Raw genomic sequence first — 27,470 nt, forward strand, 5'->3', positions numbered from 1 at the left:
TCCAGTGCTAGGAGTTGAACACATATAGTGCATTTGCCCTACAATTTGGAACACATATTCCAAATAAGAGACTATACATGTCTAAGTTCCTTGGCCTCTCAGCTAATGGCCACTAGTTCTCAGGCTCTGACCTTTCAGTCCGCAGCCAATCAGAACCAAGCTTTACAGGGGAGCCTGTCTCTTTGCCCGCATTTCAGGTGAGTTGTGCAGTAGCAAAACTGCTAACCTAAGGCAGCTTCATGAAGCTACAGATCCCTTCCAGCCCCACCCATGGTCCTGCAAAAGACATCAGTCCTGCCCGAGCTACCAAAGCCTCTGACGGAACTGCCACTTTGTTCTTTGACCACTGAACAACCCTCAGGAGAGGTCAGTTTCCCTCCTTGGACTAGGACTGTCATTTACCCTTTGTCACTGGCTAGGTACAAGTCAAACATTTTCCTCTCTATTGCCACCTCTGGAGTTAATGCATTGATGGCTTTCTGAGTGTGGGGATTGGCATGCCAATCACCACTCCATCCACAGGACTGTTTGTTCAAGATTTAACCATAGCCTCAGCCTGTTTCAGGGTTCACCAATTCCCATGAAATCTCAGCAATCTGTAGACATTGCTAGTAACCCCAAAAACTAAGTAATGGGAAGCGCATAACCAATGTGTCATTTCACATTTTCTGTTGAAAATAGCAAGTGCTACACATCACCATGTCCCAGACTCTGTACTAAGTACCAGGCGTACAAAACAGCGACTCTTGAGTGGTGTCCCCTGTACTAATAGCCTCCCCTTACCCATATGGACGCAGCTTCTCCAGCTTTACTCAGCTTTCCTGAGATGGGTAGGTTACCAAATGATAATCTTGTCATAGGTTGCATTTGCCTTTTTGAGGAAATCAACAATGCATGCAACTCCCCAACTTGGAAGAATTACTATAAGCTTCTGTGGTCATAAACTATTGAAGTAGGCGAGTAATGGGAGTGGAGGCTTGGAAAACACAAAATGAGCATAGGAAAGTGAACTATGCAACCTTACAAAGAGCAAAAATCCCATGGGGTCAGATGAGAGAGCAAGAATGGGTCCAGGATGAACTGAATAAGAAACAGATCTCCAAACTTGAGGAGAAACGAAAGAGTCACCATCTTATGGTTAGATTTTGATCATGGTCATAGCAGAATGAGGGAGCTCCTATCACTAATAGAACTGGTCTAGACCAAGCACTTATGGTACTAGGTAAAGCACCTAATATGCACTTTGCTTACATGGTAAAAACTTACACGATACGTCATGCGCAGTTTCTATAGTTCAGTTATCCTGGATGCTGTTGGCATGAGTCAGATCCTATGCTTCCACTCTGACACTGGCTCATCCTGATTGACTTGGACACCTTAAGGCCCTGCCTCCTACCACATTCTGCTATGAGCCACCATGGGTTTGTCTGATAAACCCTCCTTGAATTTTCCTTTTCTTATTAAATATTTTATATTTTCAGAGCAAAGGTATCATTTTATTTAATTATATTTCAAATTGTCTTTCAGGGACTGGGGACAACACTTCAAGCCTGTCTCTGCCATTAGCCAACTCTAGAACTTTAATTTGCCCGTTCATTATTCTTGGGAATTTCCCTCATACTAAGTTTCTCCCTAATGTGCAAGAATTTAAATTGTTTTGTTTTAAAATACCAGGTACTAGGACCCAACTACAACCTGGTAAGAATTTGGGTAGGGTATAAATATCAGATTCTAAAATTCTCTGTAGTGGATTCCAGTATGAAGCCAGAAGGAAGCAATATTTCTCTTCACGGGTTTTTGGATTTTATTTCGGTGCCTCTACCAGTTGATACTTCAAATAATCCAGCAGAAGAAATGGTGACATCACACACACACACACACACACACACACACACACACACTTATTATTTATTCATCCATTTATTTATCTATCTATCTATCTTTATAGGGTACAAGAGGGCATGAGCATGGTAAGAGGAAAATAATCGAAAGGGAAAGTGGCACCCTTGCTTTGGGAGCACATTATCACATTATGAAAATCAGCCAGGCCTGAAGATCACAGGTTCAAGTTCTTCCTGAGCTACAAAGCTAGTTCAAGGTCAACCTGGGTAGCCTAGTGAGACCATGTCTCAAAATTAAAAATAAAAAAGAGAATTGAAATATTGCTCAATGGGAGAGAGCATGCATTAAGCCCTGGGTTCCATCCCTAGAAAGACACACACATGTGTGCGCACACACACATATATATATCACACACACATGCACACACACATACATGTGCATGCAGGCATGCACACACACACACACACACACACACACACACACACACACACACACTATTATAAGCAAGTACAGGATGCTGTCTTTCCAAGCTCTGCTTGGTTGAATTCAATATTGCTAAAGAGAAAGGCTGGTTGCTTCCCAGTTGAACAGATGTTTCAATTTCTTCTACATTTCCAGCCTTGAAAATGTACCACCAATGTCATAGTGAAAAGTTATAAAGTTTGCTTTGGAGTCAGTATTGCTCGGTGGAACTCTCTATGATCCTTGGGGCACACACGCATCTGTTGGAAATTTTGTCTAGAGTCTCTCATGCACATCTCTTTCGTCTCCCACAATCTGCTTCTTCAGAAAGCATTGTGTAGCATGGAGTTGAAATCTACAGGTTAGGTCTTTTGCTTTGACTGTAAAAGTTTTACCTTTATTCCAAAGGAAAGGAAAAGATTGTGACTTAAAGTAACACAGGCTTGAGACTGAGCTGCCATGAAATACCCCAGCTCTATTTGACAACAGTCATGAAGGATGACTTATGATGGGGTAGGATTGGGGTGAGAGGTAGCCAGTGCCGAGGAACTGGTTTCTGGGTCTTCAGTATGGAAACAAGCATCACGCTGCTGCCAAGTGGTTTGATCCTGTCAGCTTCTCTTAACCTTTAAAGTTCACTGCCATTTTAAAACCCGAGTGAGGAAGTATGGTACAGTGGCCTCTTGGCTTCTGCTGTTTTCAGCTCATGTGTCACGGGCTGCTCTCTTCAGCTAACAAAGAACTGCTGTCCCATTTTCTTCTTTAAGTGAGACTCTACTTTCTGAGACCTTGAGAGTGTGGTCACTGACAAGACAAAGTGCCCACTGCCCCTCTCCCAGCAGGATTAGATCAAAGTACACAAAACCCTTGCTCCACCTCATTGTTGGCTTTAATCTCATGCAGGCTTTTCAATCGGCAGTAAAAACCTTATTCTCTGTGTCCTGGTACTATACATTCACTTATTATTTCTAATTTCTCTAGGTTTTCTCCTTTTGGCCCTGGGGTTTGACTTCTTCCATCCATGAGCAAAACTCTTTCTCCAGCACGGAATACTGACTATGGGGTGAGTGAACAATTTGGTAATGAAGATGTTTGTATTACCAGAGCATCTGCCTTGAGACCTTGAGAAGTTGATAGATTTTCTTGTAAGATTTTTATAATTGTATTTATAGATTTAATAAGCCATATTTCTTTTGCTGTGTCAGATCTACACAATTGTGTCTTTAAAAATCAAGAAGTTAATTCTCTTTGATAGCTTTGGAATAAATCTTCCACTGTCATAGACTGTAAGAGATACAAATTGTATGAGAAACAAATTGACACTCAAATATCAAAGAGGCTTTTCAAATCTCTTATCTTAGTTGGCTGGCATCTGGTTTGTCATATGAGGAATAAACCGAGGTTCATAAAAGATTCATCCTGTGATGTGGATGCTCACAGTGAAGCATTTACGGACACAGAGAAAATCCTGACTTGCAACCACATCAAGACGTTGGTTTTCTGCTGTTTCCTGTCATATTCCTGCAGAGGCACCACAAGAGCCAGACTGCCTGGGGCACACAGTTCACCAGCCCAATAGCTGGTACAGAGAAGCTTCCAGGTGGCACAGATGCACATTGTCACAGAGAAGGTGTGCCAATGCCCTCTGCTTCTTCTATTCTCACAGGAAGTCTCTAATTGAAACAGAAAGACCCACGTAGCACATGACATTGAAGTGCACCAAGGAAAGAGAGAGTGATGTGTATCAAATGGACCTGCTTTTCACCCTGCCCTTCATGCAGGGAAGTTTACCAGGGCACCATAATGCCATTTAGACTACTGTCAAAGCAGTGGATAGCATCAAACAGAGGTATCCAACTTCAGGTTTGGTCAGTCCTTTCTTTTTGCTTAAAACAGCCAGGCCACTTTTCTAGGCTCATTTACACAATTTTATTTATTTAATTTAATTTATTTATTTATGTGGGGGGGGGGGGTTAAGACAGGGTTTCTCTGTAGCTTTGGAGCCTGTCCTGGAACTAGCTTTTATAGACCAGGCTGGCCTCGAACTCACAAAGATCCTCCTGCCTCTGCCTCCTGAGTGCACCACCACTGCCTGGCTCACAATTTTATTTCCAGAGGGATTGTAGGCTAGCATACACAAGAGTGGATCATTGAATCAGTAAATATTGAGTGAACATCTACTCAGTTCATGCGACAGGTTCTCTTTCAGAATTGAGACTCTCTTAAGTATATATCCTAATGGAGGACACAGTCAATGATTATGTAAGTGGTTCTGATATATTGTAGCAATGATAGAATACTTACATAGCATGGGCTCAGGGCCTAGCACTTCCAAACAAAAATCTGAACGGTGCATCAGGTGATGATAAATGTATTAGAATCAAATAAATCCAAGAGCAAGGACAAGTCCCACAGTGATAAGGGACTGTTTGAGCAGGGTATTCAGAGAAAACCTCACTGCGTGTACAGTAGTGGGCAGTGGATGCACAGAACTAAGAGCAAGAGGGTCATCTCTCTCAGAGAAACTGATGCGGTTTGAATCCAGCAGAAGTGAGGAACAGCAAGATGTTACTTGGACTATTTGGGAGATAGAAGCAGTGAGGATTTCTCCCGTGTTGAAAATGGGATATTAGTGGGGAAATGGCAGAGATGATTCCAGAGTCTTTGAAGCACACATCTGACAGAAGGAGTTCTCACATACTGAAACAAAGAAGACCTCAAAACCAAGAGTAGAGAGAGGAGAACTAGGGGTTCTGTACTAGAGCTATGAAGATGGAAATATTTACTAGACATCCAAATGCAGAAATCAATCAGCAGGCGGGTGCTCAAGCCTGGAGTTCGGGGGAATGGTCTTTAATGAAGGCACACAGTGGAGGGTGTTGCCTCTTGCACAGCATTCACAGCTGAGGCTAGGTGAGAGCAAGAAGGCAGCAATTCTCCAATGCCCATTTTCTCCCTTAGACAGTGAATGTGGCTGGAGACAGCAGAAATCATAAGCAAGATGGCAGGGCATCCTAAAGGGTACAGGAATGTGTGAGAACCAGTTGAGAGGAAAAGCTACAATGAGGCAAGAAGAAAATAATGGGGGAAAAAGTTCTGAAATCTAGATACAGCCTGTTAGAGACAATGAAGTGATTAATTGTATCAAATGTCACAAGCAGATCCCATCAATGGGAACTGGGAATCTGTCACTTTACTTAGTCAAGTGATGTCCACGGTGAATTTGCAATAGCAGTATCAGTGCTTTAATAACCTGGCAGCTTGATGGAGTAGACTCAAGAAAGAATGGGAGAAGAGAGATCAGTAGGGACACTGTTGTGTCAGTTCATCTGGTGAATTTCTGAGTGAAAGGAAATATGTTGACTGAGTTTTCTGTCCTGCCCAGTTCCCACAATCGTTAACTCCCAAAGAAATCACACAGAGGTCTACATTAACTATAACCTGTTTGACCCATTAGCTCAGGATTCTTATTAACTCTTATAACTTATATTAGCCCATTGTTCTAGTATATGTTAGCCACATGGCTTGATACCTTTTTCAGCAGGGCAGTCACATCTTTCTTTTTCTGTGTCTGGTCGCAACTGCCGAGGAATGGGCTTCCTCCTTCCCAGAATTCTCCTGTTCTCCTTGACCCGCCTCTACCTCCTGTCTGGTTGTCCCACCTATACTTCCTGCCTAGCTACTGGCCAATCAGCGTTTATTTAAAATATAACTGACAGAATACAGACCATGGTCCCACACCACTGGAAATGGAGAAGAGAGGTTTATCAGGAGTTGTGGCCAGGACCAGAAGCTGTATTTTTCAAGGTGGGAAACATTGGTACATGTACATGCTTTGGAGGTAATCCAGTGCAGCAGGGGCATAAATAACAGAGGAGGAGGAAGGAAGAATTGGCTAATGATTGTACTGAGCAGAAAAAGGGACCTGGTGTCACTCCAGGTGGGAGCATGAAGACTTGACAAGGGCCATTTGTAAGCAGGCGGATGTCAGCATAGAGGAACTAGAAGACACTGTCTTGGGACTCCTTCCATTTTCTCTGGAAAGTATCTCTGGGAAGCACATCTTCAGATAAAACAGGAGATAGGAAGTGGGAAATTAGCTACTCAGCAAAGTATGAAACCCCTGCTATTGTCTGGGTGGTGAATGGCCTCCAGAAATCTATAGGTTAAAGGGATGGTCCTAAACAGTACTGTTGATGCCCAGTGGAATCTTTAGGGGGTAGAACTTAATAGAAGTTATTAGTTCATTTAAGACATGTGCCCTAAAGGGTGTCTATGGGACCCTGGTTTCTCCATTTCTCTCTGCTTCCTGCTTTCCGGTGGACCAGTTTTCTCTGATCCACATCCCTTCACTCCCCTTGGTATTCTCACCAGAGACACAAAGTCCTGAAAACCACCAGACCTTAGACTGGAATCTCTGCAGTCATGAGGTAAATAGCACTTTTTGTAAGTCAGTTCTTTGAGTTTCTCACAGTAATGACATGCGACTGACTAAAATACACACAAGGAAGAAAAATGAAAGATTAAATGGGCATAGAAAGTTTGTACAGTTGAGAGGTCAGAGGTCACAGCTCTGGCATGAGGTCAGCAGTCCTACGAATGTGTGCCAGCTACATTCAACTGCTTTCCTAGTACCGAAGACCTGAAGAGTAAGCATTGCCAGATGCAGGCTTGTGACTTTTCTGCCAAGTAAACAGAATGAAGGAAAGTGAGCCCCAGACCTGAAGCTAAAAGCAATGGCAACCAAGTCATTTTAGTGATGAGCCTAACCAGAGATGCTAGCCAGGGGGAGTGAGAGAGAGGACCATGCATAGTGAGAGGGGGCAGCGTTAACTCAGTGGAGGTCTGCAGAGGACCATGATGCTGAGGTTGCAGCTCTAGTCTTCCTTGTGGCATGGAACAACTGTCTATTTGGATAAAAAGTAAGCATATTCATTACCAAAGGCTGATCGCACTTTGAATCTATTTAATTAAGTTTTCACCCATTAAAATTAGTTAAGCTGTACAAAACGACCACAGCTTTGAGCATCGCTATGCATTCTTTCACTTACAATTATGAAATGAATATATTAGTGTGTAATCTAAAAACAATTAGTGATTGCTAGACTACATCTCAGTAATCCTTCTCATCTAAAGTAATAAATTGCGAGAGACAGAATTAAGCCATCCCTCTTCTTTGCCATCCCAGTGGTCTGAGGAAATAGTGACAGACAACATAATTCGTATCTCTGCCTATCCTGGAAATCACTTTCATTTCCCTGAATTGCTGGAAAGGGATTTGCTGCAGTTAAGGAACTTTTCAAAATCTAATTGATCAAATTACATTACCTAAGACAGACGCCAAAGCTACAGTGTACTTGGCTCTGATACAATTCTGTCTAGTCTACCTCAGACCTGCAAGATGTGAATGGGGAGTTGCCGCCCAGGACTGGACATAATGACCTTCCATGCCGACATGCTAAGCTTTTGTTTGTGTGAGGGAGCGAGTGTTTCATTTGTTTTCCTCGCCCTGTGCTCATCTTTTTTCTCTATTTTCCCATTATTTTTGGCCAATAGTTGTAGGAGGTCATGAGTGCACGCTGGATACCAACAGACCATAGTGGTGAGGAGTCTAGTCATAGTGACAGCATGGCAGGCTTTAGAAGGCCTTGTAGCCAGTTACCTGAGCCATAGGCAACTGTCTGGGCCGATTGATTAAAGTGTCGTCGATTAATCTGTTCTCCATGCCTCGCGTTTACCTGTCTCTAAATTCTGTCTGATAGCATTACTGTCTGAAGTTCTCAGAGTCTACTGCAGTTCCAGAGACTACCGGAGTCACTGTTTGTTTTGGTTGGTTTTTTGCTCAGACAAATTCTACTGATTGTAATTTGTCTAAGGAACTTTCATTTTAGCAGCACCATTGAGTTTTCGAATAAATTTCAAGACAAAAGAAAGCAGAGTTGAAAAAGCTCTGGTTTTTAGGTGGACTTAATTCCCCGGGGAAAATGTCTGTGTTTGTGTCTGGTTCTCAGTTAGAAATCTACAGCTTCTGTGTTTTTGCAGCTCCATTTCCTCATCTGTGTAACCAGCACATGTTTCAGATTAAATTAAAAGCCTTCACTTTCCTTCCTAAAGTTCTGAGGCCAAGAGGAGCCAAATTATTTTACTTTCAGATGTGATTAGTCTCAAGCCCAGAGGAGCCTTCTTTTGGCCTGGGTGTAATTACGAAGCTAATCCCAGATAGACTGCTTTTAACTCTTGCCTTCTGCCTTGCTCTGAGGCTTAGTGACAGGCCTAGGACCTGAGCATCCTAACAGCCAAGCAATATTGCTTTCCTGTTCAAACTATGGTGAAACAGAGCTACCAAAAATCCTCAATTTTCAATATAGTGCAGTCCTGAAAACATGAAAATCAAACATGGGAAAATTAAAACAAATATATATTACAACAGACTCCTATTTCTACAGAGAACAAAATTAAATCCCAAAAGTCCTTTCACTAAGTTTCAGCATTTGGGGTGAGTCCCTCAACTTTGTTCTTTTCTTATTAAATACCTTAGTATTGATGTGTGTTCAGTGTAGGCTAGAGGCGTGAGGTATGTGACATCATCATCCTCATCCATAGTATCAGAGCTTCATTCTCCCTCTATTGCTATTAAGTAATCATGAACTACAAGGCCATTTTAACATGTTTACATCTACCGCTTCATGTAGGTGAAGATCCTAATGTCCTCTTGGCATCCTAGTTTGTAACAATTTTGTTGACATATGCCCATCTACTGATTGATTATCAATTGAGAAATCAATTGTCATGATAATTTAAAATAAAATTTGAAAAACTGCTTTCATCACTCAAGGCAGCGAATGGCCTTCTCAGGCTCTGACTACTAAATCTACTAAATCTCAGTGCTTGGATGTCTGTTATCTCACACCGGATTCAAGCATGTTGACAAAGCCTGTTCTTTGAGAAGCATCATAGGGATGGGAAATATCTTCCACTCCATATGTAAATAAATTAAAGGATGAAAACTGTGGCCAATGCCATAATTTGCCAATTAATTGGGAAATACTCCATGAAACCTTGGCAGAAGCGAGGAGACAGAGCGACTGTTCACTGTGTTGGGAGAGCTGATATTTTTAGAACAGATTTCTCGAGGGATAAGTTATGTCCCTTTCCCTTCCAATGCCTTGCATTGAAGCACTAGCTGCTTTAGTTCACATTCTAGTCTTTAAAATCACAAATAAAAGGACCAAAGTCAGGTGTGGATATATTTCCTGAAGAATGATCGCTTCAAGAGCTAACCAAATCATCCTAGTGTGCACTGCAAGCCGGCGTTTCCATATGTGACAGATCTGGTGGACAACAATTATCTATAGGAGTCTAAGGTATTGAAAAGTCACCATTTCCCAGGCATGTAGCAGACAGCTTAACATCACAGGGCAGTGCTTTACACATGCATCTGATGGCGCTTGTGTAAACAAACATGTCATGCCTCCTGGAGTTTCAAAGTTCAGAATCTACAGTAAGTGTATCCCTCTTGTTGTAGTATTCACTGTGATAAAGCAGAACATATGTCAGCAGCAAGCTTATACATGGCATGTTTACAAAGACTCTTGATACAGTCGAGAAACTACCTGGTAGCTTGACCTAAGACATCATAATTGTGGACGTATATTCTAGAATCTTTGGCCAGTGACATGCCACTCATGACCCACCTCTCAGGATGTAGCTTGGCTGTAAGCAGTGCTTGACTGTGTGCTCAATTACAGTCTTTGGGGACAGGGCAAACACTGTGCTAAGACATTGCTCAGAGGCTTAAGAGCTGAGTTCTAGATCTAGTCAGGGTCCCAAACATTCCCTGTCTGTGATCATACAACTTAAGGGGAGGGCATGACACTAGATAATTGCTCAGGTTACTAGCTTGCAAAGTTTGCATTGTTTTACACGAAAGATAGACTGCAGGGGAGTCATTTTTGCCACACACCTTGAAAATTTAATTTAATTTAAAAAATCTCTTGCACTTAATTGTTGGTTCATGTATGCAAATTAGAAATGTCCTTTGACTTTTCTGATGGACTAAAGCTCATTTTTGTAGATTAAAGTTCTTTTAGCCTCCACATCCATTTATTTTTGTCAATTATTAGCATCCCTGATGAAAGTGGTATCTTAAAATCAATGACCCGTGTTAGTGCATCATCGTAGCCTGGAGTTCACCGTTCATCACAGGGTTTGTTCTCGATAGTACTCTTGCTGTGAGTTTTAAGAGTGTGTACTTACATCTATCCACCATTGCCATTCCATACAGAATAATTTTAGTGCCATGTAAGTCTTATACTTGACCTGCTCTTTCCTCCCAATCTCCCTCCCTCCCTCCCTCCCTCCCTCCCTCCCTCCCTCCCTCCCTCCCTCATAGTTGCTGGTGACTACCATACTTTTGCCTTTTCTAGAATGCATAGCGTTGACATTATACAGTCTTATAACTGGATGTTATCACTTAGTAAACAAATCCTTTCATGTCTTTTTATAACTGGATAGCAATTTCTTTTTAGTGCACAATAGTATTTCCATGTCTGAATGTATCATAGTTTGCCCATTTACCCATTGATGGACATCTTAGTTGCTTCTGAGATGGCAGTTATAAATAGGGCTATTATCAACACCTCATGCAGGTTTTTATATGGCCATGGTTTCTCAGCTCTTTTTTACATAGCAAGGAGTGTGAAGCCTAGATCGCATGATGAGAGTATACTGACTTTTGTAATAAACAACCAGACTGTTGTCTTCCAAAATGGCTGCTATTTTGCGCTCCCAGCAGTCATGAGCAACAGTCCTTACTTCTCTCTGTCTTCCCAGACACAAGGAATATTGCTGCCTGTACCCTGGACTTCGTCTGTTCTTACAGGTGCATGGTGCCGTCTCCTTGTTTAATTTGCGTTTCCCTGGTGACATGTAATGTGGTTGGTATTCCTTTTACCCATTCTTGCAAACCCAGCTCTCTTTCAGAACATTATTCTGAAGCCCACAAATGTGTTCTTATCACATGTGTACAGAGAGACTGTGAAAAGATGCATGATCACAGTGGTCATCTCACTAAAAGTAGCAAGCTTAAATCTTGTACATCTTGAAGGGATGCAAGCATGCCCCCAACGGTCATGAGAAGTTTATAGTTAGTCTTATGACTCTTGATTGGCCTTTCTCAGCGCAGCAAGCCAGCAAGTCACAGACTTAGTTCATGTCTTCCTTGTCTTTTCAACCAACTTAGCCAATAATCCACTGCCAAATCAATAATCTCAAGGGCACAATTATTTTTGAAGGTGGCCTGTTTCTTACCAGTAGCCAGCCAATATACAAAGAAAAACAAAATTCAGCCACTGTAAAACATAATCTTTTGTTTCTCGAATTGTCTCACTAATTATCTAGTCACAGGCATTGCCAGTGCTGGAATTAGTGTCGCTATCCTCGTGGGCTCACGCTTCACTGTGGATCCAGGCAGTTCTTCAGGCCTGGCATGTGTGCATCCTGCTCTGGGACCAGCATAGCCTGGCAGGTTCCCCAGCCCATGCCGCTTGCAGAGCGGTCGCTGGTCTCTCTCTGCAGCTGGTCATTATCACCAGTACATACGTTTCACCTCCTGGCCTGGATGTGTAACAGGCAGGACAGCTGCTGTCCTCTTCTGTCCACTCCACCCAGTTCTCTCTTGGCCTTGGTTTCAATAGCTGTTTTTAGAAAGAAACATTGCTAATTACTCCCATCAAAGAAACTAAGTGTCCTTTGAGATTTATAGATTACAGTACACTGTTGTTGTTGGTTTTTTTTTTTTAACAAAAATTCAAGATGTACAAGGTTTAAGCTTGCTACTTTTAGTGAGATGACCACTGTGGTTGTGCATCTTTTCACAGTCTCTCTGTACGCATGTGATGAGAATACATTTGGTCTACTTTCCTAGCAACATACAGTAGAGCATCATTAATGATAGAAATCAGAGAACAGTGTAATGAGATAGGAGGGAAGAAAGTCATGGGAAAACTCGGTTTGAGTCAAACTTCCAAGCCACTGGGACAAGTTGCTCCCTCGCTCCTCGGTTCCTGGCCTCAGAAGCTAGCAAGAAAGCAGTGTTGCGCCCTCTAGAATCTATTCCTGCCACTACCTGAAATTACCCTTGGCCAGTCCCTATCCCATAGAACAGCAGCTAAGCAGACCGTCTACCTGGGGCCAGTGGTGGAGAGTAGGTTTGAAGGTGGGAGAACCCATTCATGGAGAGCCTCTGGAGGTTGCAATCCAGAGAACAAGCGCTCTTTTCTCCAACTCTTCCAGCATTGACCTTTGTCAATGTTAATATGTAAAACACACTAGATAATAGATGCACACTAAATATTACACAAAATACGTGTCTTTCTGAGTGTCTTGGTTATTTCGATCAGCATACTAATCTCTGTTTCCAGCCATTGCATTGAAACTGTTATAAATCCATTCTTCTTCGTGGCCTAATAAGCCCCACTGTGCATATACAATGTACTTAGACACATCCTGTTTCTAGCTAGCTACTGCTGTAATCAGTTATCAGGCACCCAGGCTGACTCTGCATCTTGATCGCTGTGAGTAGTGTGCTTCAGGGAACATGAGCATCCTGCATCTCTGTGGCGTACCAACTAGATTCCTATAAGTGAACATATACACACATATATATATACACACATATATATATATATACACATTATTAGGTGTGCCGACTATATTCCTATGAGTATACATACACACGAGTGGTGTAGATGGATTATTTGTTATTTCTTGTCCATAAAAATATGACTTGATAAAATATCAGTAGTTACCAAGGTGCTAGGAACTGGGATCTTTTAAATGTTTTAAATTCTTCAAAAGATGTATAGCTAATATTTACGTCATGTTGACCTTTGAAATCAAATTCTCCAATGATTACAACTGTAGAGGATACCTTTCCCCAAGCCTTATTTTGTGTATCTAGTCACAGTGTAAAATATTTGAGGAACTAAAATTAGATTATTTCTAGTATCTGCGCGGAAAGCTCAGTGGTTAAGAACACATGCTGATCTTTCAGCGAGCCCAGTTCAGCTTCTAATACCCATTTCAGGCCGCTCACAGCCACCTGGAACTCCAGCTCAGGGGAATCCAACAGTCTTTCCTGGCCTTCAAGTCCACCTGCACTCATATGGGTGTATCCACACAAAGACATACATGCGCACACATACACATAATTTAATAAATATAAATACTTTTAGCTGTAGTCTCAGTTAAAGTCCCTTATAACATACCTCAGTATTTCCATACTGACTCCCTCCCCACCCCATCCCCTGAAAGAATCCTCAGATCTCCACACTTCCTGGTACAAATAGACATGCTATGCAAATGCACAGTCACGAAAAAAAAAACGCAATGTGTTCAGTACAGACTCAAGGTGGTTTTCAAAGTATTTTTGATTGGTAGTTGTTATAATTCACTGATAGAGAACATGCAGATACAAAGAATCAACTGCATTTGGCAGGAAAATTGACTGAGTTGGGAACCCTAAATTTTATATTTGGAATTGCTGCTATCTGGCTTTCCTAACTTGACCCCTTGAAGTTCAGCTTGGGTAACTGTTAAAAAAAAAAAAAAAACAAGCAGAAACCTGAAATAATAACAGTATATAACAGTTTTTCTTGTTGATTGTGTGCAATAAAGTATGTCAGAGTATTTCCAAAAGATTTAAAGTACTCCATAAGTGTTTTGTGTTTAGGACAAAACCTAACTGCAGGAAAATATGTTCTAGAAATACTAGAGGAGCCATGGCGTTTGTTTCTAATCTCTAAATCACACTCTTTGGAAAATGTTCTATTCTGATGTTTTTACAGCAAAGAGTTATAAAAATATAAGAGACAGGAGCAAAGGGAAGAAATAGGCACAGCTGCCGGCAACCATTAGGGTGAGTTAGAATGTGTGCGGACTGAGTGTAGGTGCCCCCCTGTGTGTCCTGGGGAGTCAGATCCACAGGCACAGAGGAGAAAAGCTAAAGTCCATCTGGGAACACTAAACTAATTCTGAAATGCTTTTATGGGCAAGAATCAGGTTATAAATGCTATTCATCTGGATTTGTCTTTTTTATCCTCTATTTTCTTAGTTGTTGTTGCTTGGGTTTTTTTTTTCCAATTAAACTCTAACTTTGGGGCATTGGATTCAATTTTCCTGTGAAAGAAACTGAAGCTAAAACTAACCAAGAAATGTTGTCTGTGACCTAGACATGTTTCACTTTTAGAACATATGAAAAAATGCCCAGTTATTGACCAGCGTGAGCTATGGCTTTCTTACTTGATAGTTTTCTCTGGGATTTCATGTCATCAGGTCTTGTGGGGATGTACATGTGCAATGTCCCCATAAGGTCAGGTATTTAAACCCTGTCTCACTTGTGACCCTACTTAGGTGGTCATGGACCTTTGAGGCACAGCTTGCCTGAAGGACACATGACGCTAGCATGGGCTTTGAGTGTTTGAAGCCGTATCCCACTTTCAGTTTTCTTGCACTGTTTTATGTTTGTGGTTGAGCTTCTTCTCAGGCTGCCTGTTGCCATGTCTCTCTCAACATTATGGACTCTCCCTCTGGAGCCATAAGCCAAAATAAATTCTGTCTTCTGCAAGTTGCTTTTGGTCATAGTGTTTTATCCCAGCAAGAAACAAGTGACTAATACAAGTTTCATACAATTTTAGTACAACTTGGGGAATTTTCTTCATAAAAGAAGCATTATCTGCATATGGAAAACAATTCACAAATACTATTTTTTAGCAGGAAAATAAAACAGGATAAAAAACAGAATGCGACCCAGGTTTGGGACTGTTTGGAGAAGCTTCCCAAACATTTCCACCTATGGGATAGCCAGGCTAGATACAGGGAGCTCCCTCTAAACTCTGAGGCATTTTCCAAGGCTGACAGCTGCCTAGCTGCCTGACATTGAACCTTGGGACAAGCTTTAAGAATTTATACCCCTCCTCTACAAAAAAAAAAAGAAAGGAAGTGTGGCGGACCTCTCGACCGGCGACGAAGAATGACCACCACACCAGGATTCCACTCAGAACACGCTTTTACTGGAGTGCCCTTGATTGATGGGGAGCATGGAATGAGGGGGCGGGAAAACAAGGAACAGGGAGCAGACGGGAGAGGCAGCAGGAAGCGAAGGGACCGGGGTGCACTTAGGCAGCCACTTAAATAGGGAATTGGCAATAGGGAATTGGCACACGGGTCGCCCTGTGATTGGCTGCCACCAACAGCTGACACCAGACCACATTGGGATAGGCTCAAAGATCCTCATCCTCTGCGCATGCGGGAAGCGGGGACGCGCAGCTCTCAAAGCCATAGCCAAATATGGAGTTGTTTATAACCAACAAGACAGGATGTCGGCGCCATCTTGTAATGGCGATCCTGTCCGGCTCACTACAATTCCCCCTTATTGTTTGTAAGCAATGAGCGCAGGACTAACGTCATCCAATCTGACCCCCACCTCATGATGTGTTGGTCGATCGAGGATGGAAGATATTTTCCATGGACACACCTTCCCCTGTGCAATGGGTACTCGAGGAACCCCGGGGGTGCAAAGGCTGTGTCGCAGGAACCTACAACCACACACCTTCCCAAGTGCAATGGATCGACAGATCCCATGGGGTGCAAAGGCTGTGCAGGAGGAACCTACATCCGCACACCTACCCAAGTGCAATGGATCAACAGATCCCATGGGGTGCAAAGGCTGTGCAGGATGGAAGCCCTAAGCGTCTCTTAGTGCTGACAACCATATCTGGGGGAAGGAGCCACACTCCAGGGTAGCTAAAGCCTGAGAGATTATAACCTTATCCCAATATAGCCTTATCCCTATTGGTCTGGGCTCGAAGGCAGCAAACCAACCACAGGCACAACACATAGCCACCCAGGCAGCTTGCCAAAAAACATGCCCACGCAACTGAAAGCACAGGGACGCTTTCTCTGTAATGTTACATGCTTTTCCTAAAAGGGCCACTTTAGACTTATAACTCAAGGTTTCTATCGGTGGTAAAAATCTGGGGAAATCATGGCGAACGGGCATCGCCTTTGGGAAGGCTGACAGGCTTTTCCTTCTGTGCTCCACCTTCCCCTGAATCCACGTCATCAGGGATGTTAGCAGGAACTTTCTCCAGCGACTCAGCCTCTTCCTTAGGAACTTCCTTGATCATGCGTGTCAGCCGGCTCGGAACCCAAAGTGGAGCCTCTTGGCCCTGTGGAAAAACACATACAGCTCCCCTGGATCTTGCCACCGCAAGATCCGGTCCATACCATTTGTTATCCAATATATCTTTCCACATCACATATTTCTTTTGTTCCATAGGGCCTGCTGCATGCTTTTTAGCTGCTGCAGTACCCGACTCATTCAGGTTTAAAAAGTTAAGTGTGAAGAGAGCAAGGGAGATTCTTTCCCTGGGGGAGGCGGATTCAGCTATTCCCCCTTTTTGTTTTTGTAGAATTTCTTTAATATTTTTGTTGGCTCTCTCCACAATACCTTGTCCTTGTGGATTGTATGGAAGACCCGTAATGTGGGTCACTTGGAGCTGTGCGCAAAAGGCACGAAATCCATGGGAGGTATATGCCGGGCCATTGTCTGTCTTCAGGCGTAGGGGTTTTCCCCAGGCAGCCCAGGCCTCAAGGCAATGTGTTTTTACATGAGTCACCTTTTCTCCCGCTAGGGGCGTGGCATGAATAATGCCAGAAAAGGTATCCACTGATACATGTAAATATTTTAATTTGCCAAAATCAGGCAGATGGGTAACATCCATTTGCCACAACGCGTTAGGTTGCAGCCCTCTAGGGTTGACCCCAACATTAGGAGGGTATAAAAAGGTCACACATGAAGAACAGGCTTTAACTATATCTCTGGCTATCTGTCTGGAAATATGAAATTTTTTTCTAAGGGTATTGGCAGGCACATGCCAAAGCTTATGAAAATCTCGTGCTAATTCTACAGGGTCCGAGACGACCAAAGCCATGGACCGGGTAAGGCAGTCAGCCAAATCATTGGCCTCAGACATGGGTCCTGGAAGCAAAGTATGTGCCCGAATATGTCCAATGAAAAAGGGATTATCCCTTTGTAAAATGCACGCTTGAATTTGACATAAAATATTGGAAACTGTACTTGAATTTCTAACAAAGGCGGCCACCTCCAACGAGGCAACAGCATTCACCACATATTTAGAATCTGAAAATAAATTGAAGGGTTCTGAAAATCTTTTAAAAACTTCCAGCACGGTCATACATTCCGTGACTTGTGGGGAATCAGGTCGAAAATCAAGCAAAATGGGTTCCCTACCTTCAATTACTATGGCACCTTTGCCAGTTTTGGAGCCATCAGTAAAAACAGTCAAGGCCATATTAATGGGCTTTTTAAAGGTAACCTTAGGAAAATACACTAAGTTCCTTTTCACAAAATTTAATATGGGATGTCTTGGATAATGATTATCAATAAGGTTAGGAAAAGCGCAAACCAAAACAGCCCATTCATTTACTGTAGCTGCCAATGTCTCCACCTGTCCCTTGGTATAGGGAATAATTAATTTATCTGGCATGGTTGTAAAAGATGTTAAGCAATGTTTTATCCCCAATACCGCTTGAGAAGCAACCAACTCAGGATAATATTGAATAGCTTTGGTACCTGAAGAATTATCATGGATCCACCATAAAGGGCCATCTTGCCATAGCACCCCAGTAGGGTAATGTGTAGTTTTTAAGATGCATAAGAATATGGGCAAAGCAGGATTGACTCGGCACAATTGTGCCTTAGTCATTGCTTTCTCCACCTGTTTTAAAGCCTTTTCAGCCAAGGGGGTCAAAGTTCTGTTCGAGTTAACATTTGGATCACCTTCCAAAATAGAAAACAAGGGCAACAACTTTGCCCGGGGGATGTTTAAATACCCCCTAATCCAATTAATATCCCCCAATAATTGTTGAAAATCATTAAGTGTCCTCAAATGATGGGTGCGAATGGAAATCTTTTGAGGGGTCACCGTCAAAGGGGATATAATTGCCCCCAGAAATTTTATAGTAGTAGTCTGTTGGATCTTATCAGGTGCCAAGACCAGGCCCCAACGGCGTAGGGCCGAGGCCGTTTCCTGGAATGCGGCCAGGAGCATTTCCTGCGAAGAGGCAGTCAACAGGACGTCATCCATGTAATGAATTATTTTTATTTTTGGGAATTGTTGTCTAACGGGTAGGAGGGCCTGAGCTACATATAGCTGGCATATTGTCGCGCTATTGGCCATCCCCTGTGGAAGCATTTTCCATTGATAACGAGTATCGGGTTGCTCATGGTTAACCGATGGCAAAGTGAATGCGAATCGCTCCCTATCATCTGGGTGCAAAGGAATGGAAAAAAAGCAATCCTTGATGTCCAAGGCCATGACCGGCCAGCTACGTGGCAAGGCAGAGAGTAAGGGTAGTCCCCTCTGGACTGCACCCATAACCTGCATCTGAGCATTAACTGCACGCAAGTCATGTAATAATCTCCATTTTCCTGAGCTCTTTTTAACAACAAAGATAGGGGTGTTCCATGGTGAAACAGAAGGCTCCACGTGCCCGAGCCTTAATTGTTCTAAGACCAGGTTTTTTGCAGCTTCCAATTTTTCTTGAGAAAGGGGCCACTGGGGAACCCATACCGGCTTATTGGACTCCCAGGGTATGGGCAAAAGATTGTTATTGGAAGCCGATTCTTCAGTGGCCCCTAGGAAAAACCCAGGCCCTTTCTATCCTGTTTTTTCATAGACTCTATAGGCCTGCGACAACCCTGAAGATTCTTCCCCAGGCCCTTAGATGGAACAAAACCTTGTCTTTTCATCATACTTTTACTAGCCTCTGAATAATCATTAGTTAGCTTAAGTTTCAATTGATGTTGAATGTCACGGCCCCACAAATTAATGGGAACTTCAACCACGAAGGGTTGAACCGTGCCTTGTTGGTCCTCCATTTTCCAGACCAGCTCTTTGGCACTCATGTATGGGGTGCGTGCGTAGCCCAGCCCTTGTAAGGATTGAGATGACTGTTGCAATGGCCAGCGCTTGGGCCAGGCTCGCAGCTGGATAATACTCCGGTCTGCCCCAGTATCCACCAATCCGGAGAATATCTTTCCCTCTATCATTAAATCCAGCATGGGCCTCTGATCTAGTTCCATAGACAGACAGGCAAGGTCCACTCCAGTGGAGCCCAACCCCTTGTCATTCCTTTCCTTAAGATGTGCAGGAAAGGTCTCATGCTTAGATGGTAGTATAAGCAGTTGGGCAATCCTGTCCCCTGGCGCAATAGAAATCACGCCACAGGAAGAATGACACAGGATCTTAATCACTCCAGTATAATCGGAATCAATGACTCCTGGAAAGACAATCAAGCCTTTCATAGTGGATGAGGATCGTCCTAAGACAATCCCCACTGTTCCTATTTCTAAGGGGCCATACATGTCAGATTCAACCACCTGAATTCCCATCTCCTGGGTTAACACCAGTCCGGTGGAGGCACGGAGGTCCAACCCTGCTGAGCCTGAGGTTGCTCGGCGGATACAGTCGGGTTGGGAATGGTGGTCTGCTGCAGTGCCCCATAAATTTTCGGGCCCTGGGGACGGGGGCCCCTCAATCCGTTTTTTGACTCCTGGCCACCGAGCTGCATAATGGGCTGTCCATTGATGTCCTTAAAGGACCGGCATTCATTGGCCCAATGCTTTCCGTTCTTACATCTTGGGCAAATGCCAGGTTGCCTCACATTAGGAGTCTGAGCCGGAGAAGACAGCCCTTTCAGTAACGGGCATTGTCTCCTAAAATGCCCTTGTTGTCCACACTTGAAACATCCTCCTCCTTTCCCTGTCTTTGCGGCCTGAGTAGCAGATAAAACAGCAGCCGCTAAGCCTGCATTGGTAAGGGGCCCTCCAACCTCTCGGCAGGCTTTTAGCCAAGCCTCAATTCCCTTCTCTTTAACAGGAGTAATGGCCCCCTGACATTCCTTAGTACTCTGTTCAAAAACAATCTGCTGTACCAACGGCATCACCTGATCCACATCCCCAACAATCTTTCCAGCCATATCAAGCATCCTAGCCACAAAATCTGAGAAGGGTTCATTTGGCCCCTGAATAATCTTTGTTAGGTGGCCTTTGACTTCTCCTTTATTATTCAAAGACTTCCATGCCCTATAGCAGATATCATTAATCTGTTGGTACACCTCCTGAGGATATCCTAGCTGGTCGGCAGCCCATTGCCCTTGCCCCAAAAGCATATCCGCTGTCCATTGGGGACGATTATTCTGGGCATTCACTCTAGCTTGGACATGAGCTTTATCTGTAACAATGGATTTAAAATCCAAAAATTGTCCCATACTTAGGCAAGCCTTAGCAGTCTCAAACCAATCTGTAGGAGTCATGGCCATGGCGGCGATTCTACGCAGCAAGGCTATGGTATAATTAGCTGTAACTCCATAGGTTCGAACTGCTTCCACTAAATCCTTTAACTGTATATAAGATACAGGCTCATAATGTCTCTCATTAGTCTGCAGGTCTTCAAAAACTGGAAATGCAGACGCTAGACGTGCCCATGTATCTCTTTTAATAAAATGGCATCCCCCTCTCCCTTGTGAATAGGATGGAAGCACAGGGGGCGGGCATGGTTCCCGTGGCGCCAATGGGCCCACACCCACCCCTGCTGACTCATTATTTGCAGGGGGCCGCCTCCATCCATATCCTTCCTCCTCATAGTCAGCGGAGGTTTCCTCCAGATCTTCATCCTCCTGAGGGTCTACCTCCTCCTCAGACCGATCCAGGCTCGCAAATTCCTCGAGCGCTGGATAGAGGGGACTTCTCCCCTTCTCATTAGCCTCTCTTTTAGAGAGGTTTGTACCAGGATCCTTTTCTCTTACTTTTTTTCTTTCAGGCCTTTCCAAGTTTCCTCCCTTTGAATCTGAATCTGAAAAACTGTTCTTGTGTTTAATGCGGGCCTTTCGCCCCTCTCTCGGAACGTCAACTTTGTTCCCCGCCCTGAGGTTGCGGCCGGACTTACGGCAGTGCAACCAGAGACAGCAGGCCAGTATAAACATCACAAACGCCACGAACACGAGACCAAACACCCAAGAACCCACTCCCACAAACAGCATACTTGGGGAGACTGAAATTAGCATACTGGGAGAAACTTACCGACGTCGCCACTCCGCGTGTTGAGTTCAGAATCCTCTTCGGCCCTTCGCCTGGCGACCGAAGTTCCCGGGTTTTCGGCACCAGCTGTGGCGGACCTCTCGACCGGCGACGAAGAATGACCACCACACCAGGATTCCACTCAGAACACGCTTTTACTGGAGTGCCCTTGATTGATGGGGAGCATGGAATGAGGGGGCGGGGAAAACAAGGAACAGGGAGCAGACGGGAGAGGCAGCAGGAAGCGAAGGGACCGGGGTGCACTTAGGCAGCCACTTAAATAGGGAATTGGCAATAGGGAATTGGCACACGGGTCGCCCTGTGATTGGCTGCCACCAACAGCTGACACCAGACCACATTGGGATAGGCTCAAAGATCCTCATCCTCTGCGCATGCGGGAAGCGGGGACGCGCAGCTCTCAAAGCCATAGCCAAATATGGAGTTGTTTATAACCAACAAGACAGGATGTCGGCGCCATCTTGTAATGGCGATCCTGTCCGGCTCACTACAAGGAAGGAAGGAAGAGAGAGGAGAAAGAGATAAAAAGAAAGAAAGAAAGAAAGAAAGAAAGAGTCTAGACAGGAAGCTGTTGAAGAGAGTCCTTAAAAACCATGACAAAGTTTGGCAGTGGTGGCACATGCCTTTGATCTCAACACTAGAGAGATAGAGGCTTGGGGGTGCCTATGAGTTCATTGGAAGTCAGTCTGGTTTACAGAGTGAGTTCCAGAAGACCCAAGGCTACACAGAGACACCCTGTCTTGAAAAACCAAAACAACAAGCAAGCAGGCAAACAAACAAACAACAAAAAAAAACTATAATAAAGATGCTGACATACAGCTCTTCACAACGGATACTTTTGGAAGGAGGCGGGGTTGTACTCCATTTTCTTGAAGCGGCTAGTCACTGGAAGTTTGACCATGCTCCAGTGAATATATGAGCAATACCAATTGGACTTTGGAAATTTCATTTTGTTTATTTGTTTTTGGGGAATGTGATGGAGTACAATTGTACAAAATTTCCAAACAATTAATAAAATATTATGTTGCAGGGAAGGGGTGATATAAACATAACTGATTTGTCCTTAACCAGTAACAACCAGAATGAATCCCGAGACTGAAATCAGCATGCTCCTATCCTCAGTTACCTATGTATTGTTCTGCACACACACACACTGGGAGCCTGAGCAAAAATCTTGGAGGGAGCATGTGCTTAAACTTCTGACTGCTTTCCCAGGCTCGGGCAACTCTCTGCTCCCTAGGATCAATCCAACCAAGGTTCCCAAGGCTTCAGCTACCTCAAACTTGTTGGTTTGCTTTGTCTGCTTAGGTCAGAAGAACTGCTGGGCTTAGCTTGGATTGTGACCCCTTTGCCAGAGTCAGGACACCATCTCTAGACAGATTTCCCAGAGAACTGTGGGTCTCAGCTGCTGGGGTCCTCTTCTCTGAGTACCGCATTCTTTTCTGTAAAGTTTGTCTTTAAAATTTATTTTATTGTGTTTTACCTGTGTGTATGTCTGTGTACTATGGGTGTGTAGTGCCCACAGAGACCAGGGGAGGGCATTAAATACCTTGGTACTGGAGTGACAACTGGTTAGGAGCCACCTGTGGGTGCTGGAAATTAACTTGGGTCCTCTCAAAGAGCACCCAGTGCTCTCAACTGCTGAGCCTCTCTCCAGCCCCAGTATTGCACTCTTACACTTCCTGCTGTCCATTTCCTAGAAATTATTTTCTCACCTTTTTTTTTTGCCCAGTTGCTATGCTACAAGGTCCAGTTAATTTCCCTAATTTATTTTCATATATTCCTTTAATCCTTTTATTTTTTTTAATTCTCAGGTATTCATCTTCTTGTTACTTTAATTTTTTTTTATTCTCAGGACTCTTGAATTTTATGCTCAGGAATGAGAAAATCTATTTCCCTCTGAATTTTTGTTTTACTTTAAAGATGAAAACCACAGAAAATACCCACTTAAAATGTATGTTTTGTCAAGATAAATATTTGTGAAGTTTTTAAGAACATCAAAGTGTTTCAGCTCATAAAACTCTAAGTCATTTATATGAAGTATTTATAAATTTTTATCTAACTATATATCTCAGATGTATAATTAGTATTAATTTATATAATCTTCACATACTTGTATACTCATGAATTTATTCCTCTAGTGACAAAAGCAAAAGTAACAAATACCATTGCTTTACATGTTATTATAATCAGGGAAACAAACAGGCTCCCTTTTCTGAGCCTCAGTCTCATTGATAAAATAATTTACAAACAGACTCAGAAGGAAATTCTAGGACCATTCTGGTAGGGTTCGAGATAAGAACAACAAGACAGGAAGGAGTAAATTTCAGCCATTTCCAAGAGGATGGAGAAGGAGAAGAGGGAGGGGGAGAGAGAAGTGAGAAAGGGAGGGAGGAAGGGGGAAGAGAAAGAGGAACAAAACATGACTTTTGGAGGTAGGATCTAAGAACGTCAAGCATGTTCAGCAATAGAGGCTGGCAAGCAGCTGCTTGGAGGAAATGGGGGCACTTCTGGGAAAGACCATTGTGTCTGCCAGGGAAAGCTTTTGGCTACTGTCTGGAAAAAGAGAAAGAAAGAGGAAAAGCATTTCACATTCTGATTTAGAACTCGGAAACATAGGCAGTCTCAGCAGTGCTGCATGGACAGCTCTGTAAGTGGGTAGGCTGGGAAGAGGGGCTTCTGGGCCGGATGAATGCATTGTCTCATTATGGGAATAATTATTCCTCCCATCTCCTTGGTGTGTTTTCAGGTGACTGAATTTCCTGAAGTGTAATCACCTGACCAGGTGAATAACAGCCATGGCTGGATTAACTCTTAAGTGAGAAAATGATCCTATGTAATGTTCTTATCCTTGGAGCAAATCAGAATGTCATGTCTCTACCCAGGCCAGAGGTGGTACTCAATTTTAATTATTTTGACCAGGAGGAGGTAACTTTCCTTAATGTGCTTCAACAAGGCTATGATACCTCCACCTCTTCACGTAGTAGTTTAAATCCTAAGGGGCAGTTGAGATGTTTCCCTTTCTTGTGTTTCCTGGGGAACAGGAAGTGGACTCCAAAGACAATCATAAAAGAAGCATCTATCTTCAATGGCATCCCAAGCTGCTAAGCCCCACCTAGCTGCCTAACTTTATACTATACATATTTTCTAGCCCTTTGGTGTTTAATGTCTTGGAAGTATATGTTATTCACCTCAATGAACTATTAATCAAACTCTAAAGAGAAAATTCTAATTAAAGAAAATCTAATTTAAAATGTTCTTTAATTAGATAACTGTTGCCTTTCAGGTAATATATGAAGAGGTTCCTTTTGTGAAAGCACAGGTAGTATTTAAGCAAGCAATACTTTCATGAGACTTTCCTTAGCCTCTTTCTTCTAATTAATGGGAATGAAATTATTACAGGAAGCTGGAGAGCTGTGTCTAGATCCCAGAGACATGTGCCAGAAAACATTTTGATTGGGTTTATGGAATGTCTCTGATAACCAAATAAGTTGTCTTTTGTAATATGCTCAGTGTGTGTTTGTAAGTAAGCTGACTAACTTTGGCCTCTCGAGTGACAGAAGCAGCCTTTGAATTAAGAATTATTAATGACAGCCATTAGCAGCAGCTATGACTTCCTCCAGGGAAGAGAAATCTCACAGACAATTTGCACAATGTGCCTTATTTATTGTGGAAAATGTCTTTTCATAGCATGGCTTACTTGTAAATTTTATTGAAGAGTCACACATTGGAGAGGCTCATTGTTCTCTATTATAAATAAAAGAAAAGAAGTTTTGGTTGAGAATCTTGATAGAATTGAAAAAAGAACTTACAATATACTATGGCATCATTAAAAAACCATGAACTTGTAACATGAAATGATAGCCTTCCCTCTTCCTCCTGGCTGATTTACAGAGAAGAAAACATAGCATGGTGTTAAAGTCTCTTGAAGAAGTAAAAGAAGAGCCAGCTGCAAGTGGCTTCATACTTCTCTCTTCCATCTACAGGATCATTTTTATCTGTTTTCCAAATGGCTTTTATGGTTTCTGATCATTCATAATCACTACCCACAAAACTCAATCAGCATTAGATACAGCTTTAGATTTTATTCCAGTTGGTAAAGTGAACTCCAGAGAGTTTGCCCACCTTCTCTCACCGAGATTATTAGCGCACATTCTAACTGCTGTACTGAATTCCTCCTGCTCTTTTCTCCCCTTTCTTCCTCTGGCCTCATGTCAATGGAGTTATCACCTTGTAATGTCTTAGCTGCAGGCTGTGGATGATGATCTCACTTCTGACTGTTCTAGGGTCATAGCTGAAATTTCACTTTGACTTCTTAATGTCTGTGGCAAATGTTACCATTGGGGGATTTGTCATAGTGGGGACATTACAGGAAGAATTTTACAACTCAGATTTCACTCTTAAGAGATTCAGGAGAAAGAATCTGTAACATGAATGGGCTGGCTTACTTGTTTGGGTTTCTGTCCCACCGGTACCCCACAAATGTTTAGCCCCAAAGAAAATCACACATAGGTCTTTATAAGTTATAAAGCTGATTGGCCTATTAGCTCTAGCCTCTCACTGGTTAACTCTCACATCTTGATTAACCCATTTTTTCTGATCTATGTTAGCCATGTGGCTCGGTACCTTTTTTCAGCTGGCAGCTCACATCTGCTGCTTTGGTGGTCTGGGCAGGAGTGGGAGGAATCAACTTCCTCCTTCCCAGAATTCTCCTGTTCTTATTACATCATTTCTACTTCCTGTCTTGTTTTCCTGCCTATATTTCCTTCCTGGCCAATCAGCGTTTATTTATAACATGATTGACAGACTACAGACAGTTCTCCCGCAGAATCTCTTAGGAGTCTGATGGAATCCATGGGTGACCAACTACAGTGGTGTTTGACTTTTTTAAGATTGAACTTTGTTCTCTTATCAGTTTTACTTTAAAGTCCTAGACATTTTTCTCAGATTTACTTTTTGTTTGATTTTAAAAGTTGGGCCATGTGAAAAGAGACCTTTTATAATGATAATATAATTAAGGATGAATGGTGATTTCTTCACACACTTGAGTTCTGGATATTAGAAGCTCTTAGTGCACACTTTGGAACTCTCAGATTTAAGCTGGTGGCTGGCCTCAGTCCGCTTGGAGACAGCTAATGCTGGAAAGAAGGATTACTACATTTGCTTAATAATACTTTTGAAGTAAATGGTGTCCTTCTGAAAGTCCCGACTTGCAAAGCTCCCAGATGTTTATGCAGGTAAATCCATCTCTGAGGGTGTTGGGACTGCTCTGTTGGTAAAGGTGAGTACTGATCCAATGCTGCACCCTAGCAACAGAAACAAGTTTGGCAGAGGCTTTAGCAGCTCACCAAGTAAGGCATGTGATCTTGAAGTCCCCATCAATGTCTTTAGTAATGACTTTGTGTTGTAAATCAAAATGAAAATCCATTTATTCAGGGATGGTAATGCCTCCAGACGATCCTTTATTGTATAAGATTGTTTTGGCTATCCTGGGTTTTTTGTTTTTGCATATAAAGTTGATTATTGTCTTCTCAAGGTCTGTGAAGAATTTTGATGGGATTTTGGTGGGGATTGCATTGAATCTATAGATTGCTTTTGGTAGAATTGCCATTTTTTCTATGTTGATCCTCCCAATCCAAGAGCAAGGGAGGTCCTTCCATTTTCTGGTGTCCTCTTCAATTTCTTTCTTCAAAGACTTAAAGTTCTTGTCAAATAGATCTTTCACTTTCTTGGTCAGAGTTACCCCAAGATATTTTATGTATTTGTGGCTATCGTGAAACGTGATGCTTCTCTGATGTCGCTCTCTGCTTCCTTATCCTTAGTGTATATGGAAGGCAACTGATTTCTTGGAGTTGATCTTGTATCCTGCCACATTATGAAAGGTGTTTATCAGCTGTAGAAGTTCTTTGGTAGAGTTTTTGGGGTCGCTTATGTATACTATCATATCATCTGCAAATAACGATAGTTTAACTTCTTCCTTTCCAAT

At 42.8% G+C, this 27,470-nt stretch overlaps 1 protein-coding gene across 2 annotated transcripts in view; it reads left to right on the forward strand.

Moving 5' to 3' along the window:
• Kiaa1217 (KIAA1217 ortholog) overlaps window positions 1-27,470 on the forward strand; it is an 818,936-nt gene that overhangs the window by 174,119 nt on the left and 617,347 nt on the right. For both annotated transcript variants that reach the window (XM_041641628.1, XM_041641627.1), the window contains one exon: window positions 3,286-3,367. The gene's annotated coding sequence lies outside the window, so the exon portion shown is untranslated. The remainder of the gene's footprint in view (window positions 1-3,285; window positions 3,368-27,470) is intronic.

This window comes from Microtus oregoni, unplaced genomic scaffold (assembly GCF_018167655.1).
Source record: "Microtus oregoni isolate MIOR12 unplaced genomic scaffold, Mior012 000070F_ref0000104, whole genome shotgun sequence".
NCBI classification, from domain to species: domain Eukaryota; kingdom Metazoa; phylum Chordata; class Mammalia; order Rodentia; family Cricetidae; genus Microtus; species Microtus oregoni.